The following is a 17936-nucleotide window of genomic DNA, read 5'->3' as shown; positions in this document are numbered from 1 at the left end:
ACCCCGGCCAAGAGCTCTGCACACTCCACAGCAACTTTCCCAAACCTCCCCCACTTCTCCTTCACCCAAATACAGATAGCTAATGTTCTGAAAGAGCTGCAAAATCTGGACCCCGACAAATAAGGTGAGCTAGACAATCTGGACCCTCTGTTCTAGCAAAGTCTATGGTTGCCTGAGGCGGTTCTCAATCAGAGGCAGGTGATTCTCGTTGTCTCTGATTGGGAACCATATTTAGGCAGCCATATTCTTTGAGTGTTTTGTGGGTGATTGTTCCTGTCTCAGTGTTTTGTATTCACCAGATAGGCTGTATAGGTTTTCACGTTCCGGTTGTTGTTTTTGTATTGATCGTGTTTTGTCTACATTAAAGATGTATCGTATTAACCACGCTGCATTTTGGTCTGACTCTCTTTCAATGGAAGAAAACCGTAACACCCTCTCTTTCTAAAATTATCCGCCGCAATTGTTGCAACCGCTATTGCTATTGCTAGCCTGTTCAACCTGTCTTTCATATCATCTGAGATCCCTAAGGATTGGAAAGCTGTCTTGGTCATCCCCCTCTTCAAAGGGGCAGACACTCTAGACCCAAACTGTTATAGACCTATATCTATCCTACCCTGCCTTTCTGAAGTCTTCGAAAGCCAAGTTAACAAACAGATAACCAACCATTTCGAATCCCACCGTACCTTCTCCGCTTTGCAATCTGGTTTCCAACGTGGTCACGGGTGCACCTCAGCCACGCTCAAGGTCCTAAACGATATCATAACCGCCATCGATAAAAGACAATACTGTACAGCCATCTTCATCGACCTGGCCAATGCTTTTGACTCTGTCAGTCACCACATTCTTATCGGGCGGACTCAACAGCCTTGGTTTCTCAAATGACTGCCTCGCCTGGTTCACCAACTACTTCTCAGACAGAGTTCAGTGTGTCAAATCGGAGTGCCTGGTGTCCAGACCTCTGGCAGTCTCTATGGGGGTGCCACAGGGTTCAATTCTCGGGCCAACTCTTTTCTCTGTACACATCAATGATGTCGCTCTTGCTGCTGGTGATTCTCTGATCCACCTCTTACACAGATGACACCATTCTGTATACTTATGTCCCTTCTTTGGACACTGTGTTAATTAACAAACCTCCAGACAAGCTTCAATGCCATACAACACTCCTTCTGTGGCCTCCAACTGCTCTAAACTGCTTAGTAAAACTAAATGCATGCTCTTCAACCGATCACTGCCCGCACCGCCATCCCGTCTAGCATCATTAATCTGGACGGTTCTGACTTAGAATATGTGGACAACTACAAATACCTAGGTGTCTGGTTAGACTGTAAACTCTTCTTCCAGACTCACATTAAGCATCTCCAATCCAAAATTAAATCTAGAATCGGCTTCCTATTTCACAACAAAGCATCCTTCATCCTGCTGCCAAACATACCCTCATAAAACTGACTATCCTACCGATCCTTGACTTCGGTGATGTAATTTACAAAATAGTCTCCAACAATCTACTCAGCAAATTGGATGTAGTCTATCACAGTGCCCTCCGTTTTGTCACCAAAGCCCCATATACTACCCACCACTGCGACCTGTATGCACTCGTTGGCTGGCCCTCGCTTCATATTCGTCGCCAAACCCACTGGCTCCAGGTTATCTATAAGTCTTTGCTAGGTAAAGCCCCACCTTATCTCAGCTCACTGGTCACCAGCTCACTGGTCACTAGCAGCACCCACCCATAGCACCCGCTCCAACTCTTCATTTGGCCGCCTTTTCTTCCAGTTCTCTGCTGCCAATAACTGGAACGAATTGCAAAAATCACTGAAGCTGGAGTCTTATCTCCCTCACTAGCTTTAAGCATCAGCTGTCAGAGCTGCTCACAGATCATTGCACCTGTACAAAGCCCATCTGTAAATAGCCCATCCAACTACCTCATTCGTGTATTGTTATTTCTTTTTTTGCTGCTTTGCACGCCTGATACTGGGGCAAGAAGTACTTGCACATGCATCTGCTGCACATCTATCACCCCAGTGTTAATGCTAAATTGTAATTGTTTTGCCACTGTGGCCTATTTACTGCCTTACCTCCCTAATCTTGCTACATTTGCACACACTCTATATAGATTTGTATATTGTGTTATTGAATGTACGTTTGTTTATGCCAAATGTAACTCTGTTATTTGTGTCACACTGCTTTGCTCTATCTTGGCCAGGTCGCAGTTGTAAATGAGAACTTGTTCTCAACTGGCCTACCTGGTTAAATAAAGGTGAAATAAAAAAAAATAAAACAATTCTGTTAAATAGCAACTGTCACTAACCAGGCTCAAGTCCGACCTGCCTCAGACAAGCTCACTTTTCAAACACATGGAAGCCAATGAGGGCAATGGCAAAAACAGAGTGTTTTCATTGATCAGTGCATCAGTGATACTTGAGTATGTTGTGTTATTTAATTTCATAATGTTTTAGAAACACTGTTTGAGATCATTGCGAGGGGATTTCGCTTGTGGTTTGTATGGGGAATTGGGCTGCACAGGAAATTGTTGTCTGAGCTTGCAAAAGTAACCAAGGGGGCCGGGTTTAGAAAAGGGTTAATTACCTACTACTGCAAGGCACCAAAGATTTTCTCTGTGTTGCACATCAAAGACTATCTGACATGTTGTTCTTCTCTGTTTGTTCTTCTCTGACTTCCACCCTGTGAGTGTTCAGCAGCACTCGGCCTCAGACTGTGTGAGATGTAAACTCTGTCTTGTGTTAGTTGCTGTGTGTCCAGAGCACTCGGTCCCAGGCTGTGTGAGATGTAAACTCTGTCTTGTGTTAGTTGCTGTGTGTCCAGAGCACTCGGTCCCAGGCTGTGTGAGATGTAAACTCTGTTGGTCGTTACTGAGTGTCCAGCAGCACACGGCCTCAGGCTGTTTGAGATGTACACTCTGTGTTAGTTGCTGAATGTCCAGCAGAGCCCCCTTTCCGCAGGCTGTGTGAAATGTAGAAGGCCTCTCAACACTAAGCCTGCAGGAGGAAAGGACAAAAGGGTGAAAAGGAAAATGGGGATGATCTTATTTGTTTTTTTGTTGATTTCTCTATTTGCCCTGGAGTCAGTAGGCAGAAGTCTCTGGATTAGGAGGGTGTGGTAAAGTAGGGGGTAGGGAGGGGTGAGGTGGGGTGTTTAGTAAGTTTAGGGGTGAGAGTGCTGATTTGAGGAAATTACCCTAGAGTCTGCACATTCACACACACACATTGAAAGACATTGAAACACACAAACATACACAGGCCTACGCACACGCAAGCACACACGCACACACACACACACACACACACACACACACACACATTCTCTCCTCTAAGGTCTCGCTTGCTGTTTTCGGCAGGTGCTGAGGCAGACTTCCTCATGAGCGAATACCCCCTTCTCCCCCTCCTCTCTCCCTTCTCCCGTTGTCCCCCCTCGCCCCTCTCACCCTCCGAACCCGGCAGTGTACTCTGCTGGCTGCCGTGGAGACGCCAATCGATGCTCCGTGCCCTGCTGAGCGTGTCCGCATGGGCCCCGAGCGGAGGGCCTGTCCACAGGGGATTCTCGGAAATCTGATTTATGACGCCTGGAGTGTTGCTGACCACTAACTTTAGCTTTCCTTCTCTCTCTCTCTCTCTCTCTCTCTCTCTCGCTCTCATTTTCTCCTTATTTTCTCTCTCTCCCTTCTGTTTATCTATACGGATATTTCTCGCTATGCTGACAAAAATGTTCTGTTCTTGAATGGTTATACTTCAACTCTTAAGGTTCCTTGGAGAACTCTATCCCAATAAAGAACCTTTGAGTTAACTGTGGGGTTCTTGATGTGACTTCTATGGTTCTTCAGAATTCTAAAAGGTTCTTGAAATGTATACATTGTCCCTTTCATAGCACACAGCAAATTGGCCAGTGTTAACTAGTCTTGCTTTTTCAGTGTAACATTTCTAGTGTTGAATGGTTGAATTAGCACTTCAAATAATTACATTAACACTCAGTGGTGTAAAACAATGCCAGTGTTGGTGTTCATAACCAGAGTTGAACCAAAACCACACCCAACAATATCATATTTCCCAGCATGCTCTATTGCAGGTTGACTTTTAGAATTGTTTGTTTCAATATCTATGGTTTTGCATGTATATTTATTGATTAATTAATCTTATGCTACTCAAGTATGAATAACATACATTTTCTAAACTTTTCCAGTCTGTTACTTATTGCACCCATTACTGAAATGGTTATTCCAGTTTAGATTTGTAGGGAAATCTCATATTTTAATCTTCCCAACCCTGGCAGTCATTCTGAGTGCAGTTTGCTGCTAAATAAAAATTCTAACTATTGGATTTTCCCACTCTGGCTGGATTTCAATAGGATTTACACATCACTTTGGAAGCTATCACAATATGACGTGCAGGTCTTATGTGACCTGTAAACTATGAGTTTCAGGCCACTGTATTAGGGTAAAAAAAAAGGTGCTCAAAAGAAGGCCTTGAATGATGAATGATGCATTGTCTTAAAGAATTGAATCTTCACATATTCACTTAGCATTTCACTTGGTGAAGGCCACAAGACTGGAAATGAATGAATACACCAATGCTGTCTCTGTCACTAGAAAACACAGTCATGGGCAGTACTGGTAACTCTAAAATTAAATAAAAAAGCACCCTGGGAAATATGCAAATAAGACTTAAAACCCAACAGCAGGGCCATCAAATTCCGGTCCTCAAGGGCTGAAGCATTTCTGTTTTGGGATTTTTTTCTTTAAAAAAACATCCCATTTATCGTTCTTCAGAGACCCAAAATTGGTTCCCATATGGCATCGCTCTCAAGAATCTTATTTGGTTTCAGCTTGCACCTTTATTTTTTAAAACTGTACCCCCCCTTTCTATTTGCATTAGTTTGCCTCTCTACACACCTACCTCCACACATGTTATAATGTATTATAATAATGAAGAATGAAGAAAGAACGAAAATAAGTTTGAAATATTCAAAGGAAGAGGAAGAAACCGATGAGTGAGAAATAGAGAGAGAAATGAGCACAGTTACTCTTGGTAGAGGAGGATGGAAGGAGGCTAGAGGAGAGGAGGGAGCAGGAGGGGTGAAGACGGGTTTGTTAAGAAGGACAGAGGGAGATAAAGAGGGAGAGAAAGGAAATATGATTTATTTTTCATAGGGATCTCCTTGTGAAAGGGGGGATGTAGAGAGGGATTTCTCCAGATTTTCATTGCCGCTTTGTTTCTCAATCTCTTTCATCTGCTGTTGTCTCTGCCCTGGCTGTCTCCACCATCACACACACACACACACACACACACACACACACACGCGCACGTGCGCACGCACACACACGTTCCTTTATCTATCTGTGTTGTTTCCTGTCCTACTATCTCCATTGGTTACCTCTCAGTCTCGTTCATCCACCTTCAGCCTCAGACAGGTTTAAACATGATTAATTCCTTGATTGGCTAGTTGGTGACCTTTTACCTCCATTGGGTAAAACAACACACACCAAAAAAATGTGTGGTTCTGAAGTGCTGTATCACACAATACAGAAGTGAATACACTTTTCAGAATGGTAGTATATGTAAAGTGAGTGGGGGAAGAGTGTAAAATATCTGAGTGTATTATTAACTGAATTAATCTATTGGGTGTAAGGGTGTAATAAACCACAGTTATCCTCAGGGGTAAAGGAGCACATGAGAACACTGGGGTTAACTTCATTGAAATGGTTCATGAGGAATCTCCTGCTTTAAGCCGTCCCAGTGGTTCTTCAGCAGTGAACAGACAGAGAGCGTGTGTGCATGAGGTCAAAGGGAAGGGATCAGTGCTGCTACCACGCTTTCCGACCTAGTGTGTGCATGAGGACCAGGAATGTATGACGATGATGATGAGGATGGTGATGATGAATACGACAATCCCAACAGTGTGTGTACGACAATCATAGCACTGTTTTGAGGTGACATTATGTTTGATACCGGAGCTCCGAGGCATGCATCGAAATCACTAAGCAGCTAACTTCGAAGCAATGGGCCGACACGTGTCACTTTATCAGAAGTATGTCATCAATGACGTCAGAAGCTTTGTTTGATCACATGCTTTTTCAAATCACGTATTGCCAAATGCAAGATCCCACTGTTATCGCCATGGTTGCGATGCTCTCATCGATTCCAAGCTGCACTGACCGCTACGGGACACCGTACATACGTACATACAAATATGGTTAGGATTTTGGACAGAAAGTTTTATCTGACTGGTAGCTTAGCAGGTAGCATAGGGAACTATGGAGCATTTAGGGACGTGGAGATATGAGGTCAAATCCCATTGAAGACACACTATTTAGAAAATTGTTTCATGTGAAACTACACTTCCTGCACTGTTGTTCAAATAAGTATTTGTATTTAGTATAGTATAAGCTTCTGTCTTAAGCATGCCAAATTACAGGAAACTCGAAGTAAAAAAAGGGACGTATGAGGTAACATACAAACCTGGTATTCCACCTGTTTATAGGCTACTAAGGCCAGTGACATATCTCTGCGCATCTGAGTTTTGATAGAAGAAAAACATTTCTCCACTGTTTCTATCTGACAATCACACTCTGCTATTTATTGCTGACCAGCAGATGTCCCTAGTGTGCATCGTGAACAGATAGTGAAGCGCAGAGTAATTTTTCGGCACAATTTGGTGAAAGCGCAAAAGCCTTCAGAAACTCATGGTTTCCCATCACTACTTTTTAGCAGATATGTAACAGTGTCTGGGGGGGAATGTCTGAATGCAGTGTCTGAGCTGTGGGGAGTCTCTTTAGTGTCCTGCTGTGCTGTGTTTAGTGGGACTGGAAGATCTACACTGATCTCGAATATACTCTCCTCTTCAGTTCTTCAGTCATATAACACACTAAATTAGAGTGTTGTTAACATACTGATGGGGCAGAATTACTAAGCTGCATGTGCTGTGTAGGTGCCTGTGTGTGTGTGCATGTGTGCGTGCGTGTACGTCTGTGTGTGTGTGTTTCAGCAGTAAACCTCCCCTAAAAGCAAGAGCTGTGCGTTAATGTTGTGATTAAACATGTCCATGCATGTGATTGGTTGATTTACCTGCTCTAACAGAGATCATTTGGTGGTTTAGGGATCAATCATAGGGGACAGATGGGCCACGTGTTTCAATTAGCTATAATAGCTATACATACTGAACAAAAATAAAAACGCAACATGCAATGATGTCAAAGATTTTACTGAGTTACAGCTCATATAAGGAAATCAGTCAATTGAAATAAATTAATCAGGCCCTAATCTATGGATTTCACATGACTGGGAATAATCTGAAAACCAGTCCGTATCTGGTGTGACCACCATTTGCCTCATGCGGCGTGACACATCTCCTTCGCTTAGAGATGATCAGTCTGTTGATTGTGGCCTGTGGAATGTTGTCCCACTCCTCTTCAATGGCTGTAGGAAGTTGCTGGATATTGGAGGGAACGTTAACACGCTGTCGTACATGTCAATTTAGAGCATCCCAAACATGCTCAATTGGTGACGTGTCTGATGAGTCTGCAGGCCAAGGAAGAACTGGGACATTTTCAGCATCCAGGAATTGTGTCTAGAGCCTTGCGACATGGGGCCGTGCATTATTATGCTGAAACATGAGGTGATGGCGGCGGAGGAATGGCAAATCACTCTCACACATGACACCATACACGCTGTCTGCCATCTGCCCGGTACAGTTGAAACTGGTATTCATCCGTGAAGAGCACACTTCTCCAGCATGCCAGTGGCTATTGAAGGTGAGCATTTGCCAACTGAAGTCATTTACGACGCAGAACTGCAGTCAGGTCAAGACCCTGGTGAGGACAACGAGCATGCAGATGAGCCGGTTTTTGAGATGGTTTCTGATGTTTTCTGATACAAACCCACAGTTTCATCAGCTGTTCGGGTGGCTGGTCTCAGATGATCCCGCAGGTGAATAAGCCAGATGTGGACTGGCGTGGTTACACGTGGTCTGCGGTTGTGAGGCCATTGGACTTACTGCCATATTCTCGAAAACAATGTTGGAGGCGGCTTATGATAGAGAAATTAACATGAAATTATCTGGCAACAGCTCTGATGGACATTCCTTTAGTCAGCATCCCAATTGCATGCTCCCTCAAAACTTGAGACTGTGGCATTGTTCTGTGACAAAAATGCACATTTTAAAGTGGCATTTTATTGTCTCCAGCACAAGGCTCACCTGTGTAATGATCATGCTTCTTGGTATGCCACCCCTACTGGTGGATGGACTATTTGTGACAAAGGACAAGTGCTCGCTAACAGGGATGTAAACCAATTTCAGCACAAAATTTGAGAGAGTTAAGCTATTTGGGCGCATGGAACATTTCTGTGATCTTTTTCTCAGCTCATGAAACATGGGACCAAAACTATACATGTTGCGTTTATATATTTTTTCAATTTACAATTTGTTGACCCATATTTAACCAATTCATTTTGGCACTAAACTACATCCATACAGTATATACAGTACATCCATAATTTTGTTTTAATCTGGTACTGGGCTACCTTCTGACGAGTCTTGTGAGGCTTGTGGGCTTTTTAGAGCAAAAGGTGTTGATGAGAGACTCACTTTTCCATAGAGGGGTCATGTTAGCGTGTAGCCCAAACTGTTCAGTAGAAATTGGCAGGTCGGCAGTATCCACTTCAGACGAATCCTTTATTAGTCAAACTGTTCAGACGCTACAGACATTTTAGTGAGCAGACTGACTTTCGGGATATCTCATGGGTCTGACAAACATCGCTGTAGCTCGGGTACCTTCCCCTGCAGATGCGGAAGGCCGCCATTGGAGGATGGAGTGGGTTGAGACGCAGCCCATGCAAAAAAAACAGATACTGTATCTTTAGCTTAAACAGACAGATTTTTATGGGGATTTTTTGTATTATGCTAATTAGAATCCCGCTGGTGCGTGGACATTGACTCTAGGGGGTTTAAATGGGGGCTGAACATCCTGATTTAGCGTCGGTTTCAATTCTCCTCAATAAGAAATGCAACAAATAGCAAGATTTGTGTCTTGGAGGAGGTCCCTTACGGTAAAAACACATGAATTACATGTGAACACATGATTTTATGTGACATGTGAGCACATGAGAAAACATGCTCTCATGTCAAATAAATGTGACAACATGGGAATGCAACATTTCAACATATGATACTAACATTCTTGCCACCAACAAAACAACATTTGCGCACATGTCAAATAGAATATTTTAGTTTTTAATGAGTCATTTACATGAATTCAATCAATCAAGGTCCCCTGCATGTTCCAGGGAAGTCCCCAAGAATGTTTTAGAACATTGTGTCATGGTCCCCTGGATTACTTAACCTGAAGTTCCTACTGCGCCACCAGGTCTGTTGAAATGATGGAGATTTACACTTTGCTAATGTACATACAGTATGTCACAAATGACAAATGACTCTTACTAGAGACTGCCATTATTTATACATTACGTATCAGCATGTGTTATTTGATATCATGCCTATTTATGAGTGCCTTTTAATCATGTGTGCTGTGTGTTATTTACAATGTCTGCCTTTCACTTAATTTCTTTCATTTTCACGTGTGAAATCAAATTTGTATTTATTTCACCCTTATTTTCCCAGGTAAGTTGACTGAGAACACCTTCTCATTTACAGCAATGACCTGGGGAAAAGTTACAGGGGAGAGGAGTGAGGATGAATGAGCCAATTGTACGCTGGGGATGAATTGAATAGTATGGACTATGTGCTTGCTTCTATGGTGTGCTGTGATTACACAGAACGGCATGGACTAAAAGTGACATTGAGACAGCGGTTGCCAATTCCCGATCATCTCCTTCTTCTTCTTCGAAAGGGGTTTAACAGCGGTTGACATCCAATGTGCATTACAGCCACCACTTGGACAGGGTGTTGAATAAGAAACTAAAAAGGGGGAAAACGACATAATACAAAAATTAAACACAACAAATAAGAAAACCCATCCCACTTCTTCAATCACAGTCCACTCCAAAATACATCCCTACACGGGCTCAGGGACCTGTGATGGCGGAACATTCACTGACAGGATTTCTTGCAAGGCCTCGGATGTGAAATCACAAAGACCCAAAAAACCTTCAGCTACTTTCACAATGATCCAATTTTCTTAGACTTTTTCTCCGCTTGTGCTGTACTGTATATGAGCATTGCAATCAATAATACAAAGTCCACCTTTTTAACATGTAGACATTTCACTATCCCTTGAATCTCTCGACCCGCTCCACTATAGACCCGTCGATGTGAATGGGGGTGTGTTTTCTGCCCTCCTTTTCCTGTAGTCCACAATCAACCCCTTTGTCTTGCTCACATTGAGGGAGAGGTTGTTGTCCTGGCACCACACTGCCAGGTCTATGACCTCCTCCCTATAGGCTGTCTAAGTAATGCTGCTATGACCGGATTATCCCCACACCAGCAGTCAAGAGTCATGAAAGCAGTCAAATTCCACCATTTTGTCACGTAATTAGGCTTCTCAGAGTTCTGATGCTGCTGATGGTCATTAGTAGCCTACCAAACTTACTAACTTCCTGGTACTCAGCACTCTACTGTCCCTCTAATCGCTATGACATCAACGCAAATGTAAACAAAAATCTAATCAAGCACTTCACGAGAGCCCATAAGCTCATGTTGCGCAACATTTCTATAGGCTATGCAATTGTGCGAGAAAACAGAGTGATGGGCCTCTACTAAAAAGAGGAGGATCCCATCAGCTTTTTGTAGACTGGGTCTACTATATTTATTTATTTCCTAATATTAAGCACATTGTTTATCTTTACAACAGGAGTATTGCCTACATGGCTGGCATGAAAATGAATGACAGGAAAAGTGTCCTCCATTCGCTATTTAAGTGCAGAGATTTAATTTTTTAAAATCCTGCTGCCCCTGTTTCGCGACAGGTGCATGATAATGGTCCATTCTAAACCAAAACAAATTTCACACATATATTATTTAGTATATGTAAAGACAAGATTAAATCAAGAATAGTCTGATGGGTGACAATATTAGCCTATCACTTGTGAATTATATAGTATCTGTGAATGATGCCCAGCATAAGAAACTGACTTTTTTTTGTGTGACTTTTTTCGAATTAGTCGCACACCTCATGTAGCCTAGCCCATAGGCCTATATGTTTTGATAAGGTTTGTATCACAACTAAAGCGGCCAAATAAATTCTTAAAATTAAGCAAATTTAATACAGGGGAATATATGCTCAATCCAAATTTACAACCAGCACTACCAAAACATGGAGGAGGCAAGTGGAAAAAGGAGAAGGTATGGAACTTGTTTGCCTGCCATATATTATAGATACAAATTGGCTGAAAGAAACTGGTATAAATAGAAAAATATACCAGTTACTTTTGAGGACCAAAATGTTGACAGCTGTGCCATACAGGTTGCAAAATAAATGCGAAGAGATTTTCGATGTACCAATTCCATGGCATATGGTTTATGAACTGGTACAAAAATCTACAATTGATTCAACACTTAGAGTTTATCAATTTAATGATTATAGAAAATTCTTGCCACCAACAGAATACTATATACAGTATATGGGGCATACGACAATCTCAGCTCTGTAGATTTTGCTGCGAAGAGACAGAATCAATAGATCATTCATTCTGGTATTGCCCCTATGTAGCTTGTTTCTGGTCGCAGGTTCAGGAATGGTTAAGAAATCACAATATGCACTTGAAATTAACCTTACAAATAAATAGCAGTGTTGGGTGATTTGGAAAGCCATAGTCAGTCATCAAATAATATAATAATACTTGTAGGAAAGGTTTTAATCTTTAGCTCACAATCTGTGCATACTATATGATTGGAAAGCTTAAACAATTATGTATAACATCACAGCACAATTAAAAAAAATATATGTCACATGGAAACCAAACGAGGGTGGTCTATGGTGATAGTTGGGATGGGCTGAGAGTGGGTGAGGGTTGGGATGAACCTTTATGGGATTGGTGTCCCCCTGCGGGATGGTTGAGCTAACGTAGGTGAATGTGATTAGCATGTGATTGTCAGTAACAAGAACATTTCCCAGGACATAGACATATAGTGGGGCAAAAAATAATTTAGTCAGCCACCAATTGTGCAAGTTCTCCCCCTTAAAGAGATGAGAGAGGCCTGTAATTTTCATCATAGGTACACTTCAACTATGACAGACAAATTTTGAAAATCACATTGTAGGATTTTTAATGAATTTATTTGCAAATTGTGGTGGAAAATAAGTATTTGGTCACCTACAAACAAGCAAGATTTCTGGCTCTCACAGACCTGTAACTTCTTCTTTAAGAGGCTCCCCTGTCCTCCACTCGTTACCTGTATTAATGGCACCTGTTTGAACTTGTTATCAGTATAAAAGACACCTGTCCACAACCTCAAACAGTCACAGTCCAAACTCCACTATGGCCAAGACCAAAGAGCTGTCAAAGGACACCAGAAACAAAATTGTAGACCTGCACCAGGCTGGGAATACTGAATCTGCAATAGGTAAGCAGCTTGGTTTGAAGAAATCAACTGTGGGAGCAATTATGAGGAAATGGAAGACATACAAGACCACTGACAATCTCCCTCAATCTGAGGCTCCACACAAGATCACACCCCGTGGGGTCAAAATGATCAGAAGAACTGTGAGCAAAAATCCCAGAACCACACGGGGGGACCTAGTGAATGACCTGCAGAGAGCTGGGACCAAAGTAACAAAGCCTACCATCAGTAACACACTACGCCGCCAGGGACTCAAATCCTGCAGTGCCAGACGTGTCCCCCTGCTTAAGCCAGTACATGTCCAGGCCCGTCTGAAGTTTGCTAGAGAGCATTTGGATGATCCAGAAGAAGATTGGGAGAATGTCATATGGTCAGATGAAACCAAAATATAACTTTTTGGTAAAAACTCAACTCGTCGTGTTTGGAGGACAAAGAATGCTGAGTTGCTTCCAAAGAACACCATACCTACTGTGAAGCAAGGGGGTGGAAACATCATGCTTTGGGGCTGTTTTTCTGCAAAGGGACCAGGACGACTGATCCGTGTAAAGGAAAGAATGAATGGGGCCATGTATCGTGCGATTTTGAGTGAAAACCTCCTTCCATTAGCAAGGGCATTGAAGATGAAATGTGGCCTAGCCAGTCTCCAGGTCTCAACACCATAGAAAATCTTTGGAGGGAGTTGAAAGTCCGTGTTGCCCAGCAACAGCCCCAAAACATCACTGGTCTAGAGGAGATCTGCATGGATGAATGGGCCAAAATACCAGCAACAGTGTGTGAAAACCTTGTGAAGACTTACAGAACACGTTTGACCTCTGTCATTGCCAACAAAGGGTATATAACAAAGTATTGAGATAAACTTTTGTTATTGACCAAATACTTATTTTCCACCATAATTTGCAAATAAATTCATTAAAAATCGTACAATGTGATTTTCTGGATATTCTTTTCTCATTTTGTCTGTCATAGTTGAAGTGTACCTATGATGAAAATTACAGGCCTCTCTCATCTTTTTAAGTGGGAGAACTTGCACAATTGGTGGCTGACTAAATACTTTTTTGCCCCACTGTATCTGATATGGGCAGAAAGCTTAAATTGTTGTTAATATAACTGCACTGTCCAATTTACAGTAGCTATTACAGTGAAGAAATACCTTGCTATTGTTTGAGGAGAGTGCACAGTTATGAACTTGAAAATGTAATATTAAACCAATTAGGTACATTTGGGCAGTCTTAATACAGAATTTTGAACAGAAATGCAATGGTTCGTTAAATCGGCCTAAAACTTTGCGTTTTAGTGGCCAGAATCTAAATTGCTCCTAACCTGGAATACATCATGGCCTTTCTCTTGCATTTCAAAGATTTTCTTTTATGAGATCTAATGTGTTATTTTCTCTTACATTAATTTCACATTTCCATAAAGTTCAAAGTGTTTACTTTCAAATGGTATCAAGAATATGCACATCCTTGCTTCAGGTCCTGAGCTACAGGCAGTCAGATTTGGGTATGTCATTTTAGGCAAAAATTGAAAAAAATGGTTTGAGTTTATGTTTGGTAATGTATTATTGTTATGTGACTGCTTTATTTAAAAGTACCATGTATGTAAAATGTGTATGTAAAATGTATGGATATGTAGAAGAAAAGCTGTAAAAAAAAACTAAAGGATATTTGTAAATAAAAAATCTAATATATTTTTGGAGAAAAAAAAAATAAGCACATTGACCTGCTTTACAAGGGGTTTAGAGCCTAACTGGCATACAAAAATTGACATAAGCACACAAATACATAAGCAGCTCATGAGTTTCAAGGTTGGGGAAGATCATTTTCACCACAAAAATTCACCTTTATTAAAAAAGCATTACATGCATGATCACATTTGCGGTCAGTTTTGATAATGGTGTTTCCCTGCTAATGGAACATTCGCTCTTATATCCTACTGCGTTTATAATATGAAGAAATAGCCTGTTTATCAACATTTTAAGCTAAATGTTCTGATCTGCTGAAAAAAAAAGTTTAGTGGTTGTATTAAGTTGGGATTTATTGCACCACTCAACTTTCCCAGACTATGTTTGGAATATTTATTTATCGCAAAGAATAGAATACGTCGACTTTTGTACTATGAGGGAAATTAGATTGACTTAAGCTAGTGCTTTTGCTGTTCATTAGGCCGACTCGTTTTGTTGTCTAACAAAAAGTTAACGTCAATAGGACGTGCACAGTTGCATCCCTGATGTGTCTTGTCTTCACTTGTAGTACCGTGAGACCAGCAGTTATTTGCTTGACAATCACCGGCTGACAACATTTCATGACTGCTGTAGCCCTAGCTGAGAGTTTGTATTTTCTCAACTGAAAATCATTTTGTCAGAGGATCTAAACAAATAAATGTAGTACTGTTTCGTGGCATTTTGTGAAGGCTGTATGTTATACTGATCACAACATATGTTTTTGTGCGTGTAGACATGGTTGTCCTTGTCCGATAGAAGCATTGGACGTTTTTCAGTGACGATCATATGGCCGGATCCTTTGGTATATATACAAGCAGACACATTATTTCCAGTCTCTGAAAGACTACAACTTGTGTTGGGCGGTGCTTCCTGCTCTGGCCCCCGTCCCTCCCCCAAGGCGGGCTTTTCTGAAAAGGAGGAGGACACTAACAACAATCCTTTGGGCTAAACTGAAAGAACTGATCAGAAGCAACGGCTTCAAGTGATTCCTCTCATCAACACGAATTTAACGAAGCATTGGCTAAATTGTTGCATGTTGCATATATATTTTTGTTCAGTGTATGTAAGTTGAAAACACTGTATATTAAAAGCACTGTGTGTATCATAATGACATTTTTTTTTGTTTTCATGTGACATTTCTTCCCAAACCACGTTTTCACATGTGAAATGTCGTAAATTATGTGAAGTGTTTCAAAACACGTTTCCACATGATGTTATGTGAAATTTCACATGTAAAATCATGTGATTTTACACATGTGAAATCATGTCTCTTGCGCTCGAAAGTGATGAGCATTTGTTCTTTCACCCTTGCTGAAACATACACAGTTAAAGTCACTCACTTTTCTAGATAACTTGAAACAGCCGAAACAGAAACCAGGTCTTGTGTCTGAAAGTAGCCTAAACTATCTAGCAAGCTAGCCAACTTCTTTCACCAATTAGCTTCAGCCTCCCGGTGTGCGACCGCGGCAAAGTTGGTTTAGACTGAAACGCCTATCTATGGAGCTAGTTAGGGGCCGTCAACAAATTACACAACATAAATGTCTGAATCTGAATTTGACAAAATTTTCATAATACACATCTGAATTTCTAAAATGTGTAGTTAGTTTGAAGTTTTTAAGTCATTGAAATTTGGAGCTATTGACATTTTTTAATATTGTACATTGTGTAATTTACTGACGGTCTCTAACTAGCCCCATATGCCTTCATTCCGTGACTTTCCATTTTTTCCTATTTATCTTTAAAATCTCAGTTTTGGACGAGACGGACAATTTTGACACTAGAATAGACGTTTCTAACTAATATCGATGCCACATAGGCCATTTTCTACCAGAGTAGATTAATATTGCCTTCAGTTGCTCTTTAAGATCTGCTTATTTCGCTTTCTGATTTTCTGCTGGTTTGTTTAAACGAGACATCCGTTTTCATCAAAATGATGCTATTTTCATTAAACACGCATCACCAGTGTAATCTTATATATCTATTTAGCAATCAACCTTTAACTACCATAAGGTAGGCTTACAGATGAATATAATTGGTTATTGAATTAATGTCTAATAAAACAACACACGCCGGGACTCATCCTATTTTCAGATTTTACACAGACCAGTGAAGACAGCCAATATGATACAAAAAATATAACATGAACAGTACAGTAGCATACTGTTTGTTTTCCTAGGCCACAGGTGAGGTTGAGTGGTTGTGACATTTCTTTACCCACAAGGCCCTGTGTGAGGACGTGGCTGTTAGCGGTATTTTCTTGGCGAGTGCATGGGCCTGAGCTTTACACCATGTTTCCCCAGAGAAGACAGGACATGTGGCCCCTGCCCACAAAATGAGATGGAAACCGAGCTGCACTTTCTAACCTCCTGTCAAATGTATGACCATAAAAGAGACACATCCTCACGTATCTGTTAGACAAAATACCGACTTGTGCAATCCCAGCAGAAAAATGTGTGGCCTGATGCCACAAGAAAAGGTCAACCAGTGGGTCAGAAACACCAACTTACACTCTTTGAAAAAAGGTTCCAAAAGTGCTATTTGAGGAGGGACAGGGTTCTACCAAGAACCATTTTGATCTGTAGAACCCTTTTTGGAAGACAAGGCTTCTTTGTAAGACAACGGGTTCTACCTACAACGTCTTTATAACACACTGTCGGTGATAGAACCTTAATATCACAAACAGAATTGCCGTTCTAACCAGTTTTAGGAGGGCGTGTCATTTTTTTTGGAATGGTTTTCTTCTCCTTCTCCAAACATTAGGGCCTGCTCCGCTCCTTCTTCCGACAGTTCAAAGTGCAGTGCCCAGCTAATACTCGATCCCAACAATTGCCTCAAAACTGAATCTAAACGATACCGAAACTAATTTCACACAGATAACAACAGATTAGCATGATGTGTGAGTTGATGAGCGACGGGAAACGAACGATGCATAATTATGTAATCACCAACTGTGAACGAAGAACAGGGCGGGTCATTGTATTGTATTGATCCATTCTAATGATAATCTTAAATGGTATGTATGTACCCTATATCAGTCCACATAAGCAGTCTTATGAGTCTACTCTGGCCTACTTGGACTAGGCTACACAGTGAGAGCTTGTGTAATTGTACATGCTGAACAGCTAGGATAATTTCCCACATCGGTCGGGAAGGTGAGTGTCTGTCAAGTGTTGGCGAATGTGGTGATGAGGCTTGTGGAACCTTATGTTGGCAAGGGGAGAAATGTCACCATGGACACTTTCTTAACGTCACTGTCATTGGTGAACAATTTGTTGCAAAGAAAATTCATGGCCGGCACCATGAACAAAGTGAGACAGGAGCTCCCTCTGCGCAAAATAAGGCACCTGCACAAACATTGTACGCCACAAAGGTGCTGAAGAATGACAAGACAACAGGAACACAATAAAGAGAAAAAATTATGCATTACAACCCAAAAAATGATTGTCAAAGTATGTCATCAAGTGAAAGTTACGAGAATTGTGTCAACTGTTAGGACAAGGGATAACAGCTAAATGAAATCCAACTCATGCCGTTGCATGAAGATGCACACAATATAAGCATGAGCTGACAATAATTGCCCATTTTTGACTGCTGTCAAGTCTACACTTAGTGTCTTCGGGAAGTATTCAGACCCCTTGACTTTTTCCACATTTTGTTAGGTTACAGCCGTCAATCTACATACAAATCACCA

This window comes from Oncorhynchus tshawytscha, linkage group LG01 (genome assembly GCF_018296145.1).
Source record: "Oncorhynchus tshawytscha isolate Ot180627B linkage group LG01, Otsh_v2.0, whole genome shotgun sequence".
In the NCBI taxonomy this organism is placed as follows: domain Eukaryota; kingdom Metazoa; phylum Chordata; class Actinopteri; order Salmoniformes; family Salmonidae; genus Oncorhynchus; species Oncorhynchus tshawytscha.
This window is presented reverse-complemented; position numbering follows the sequence as displayed.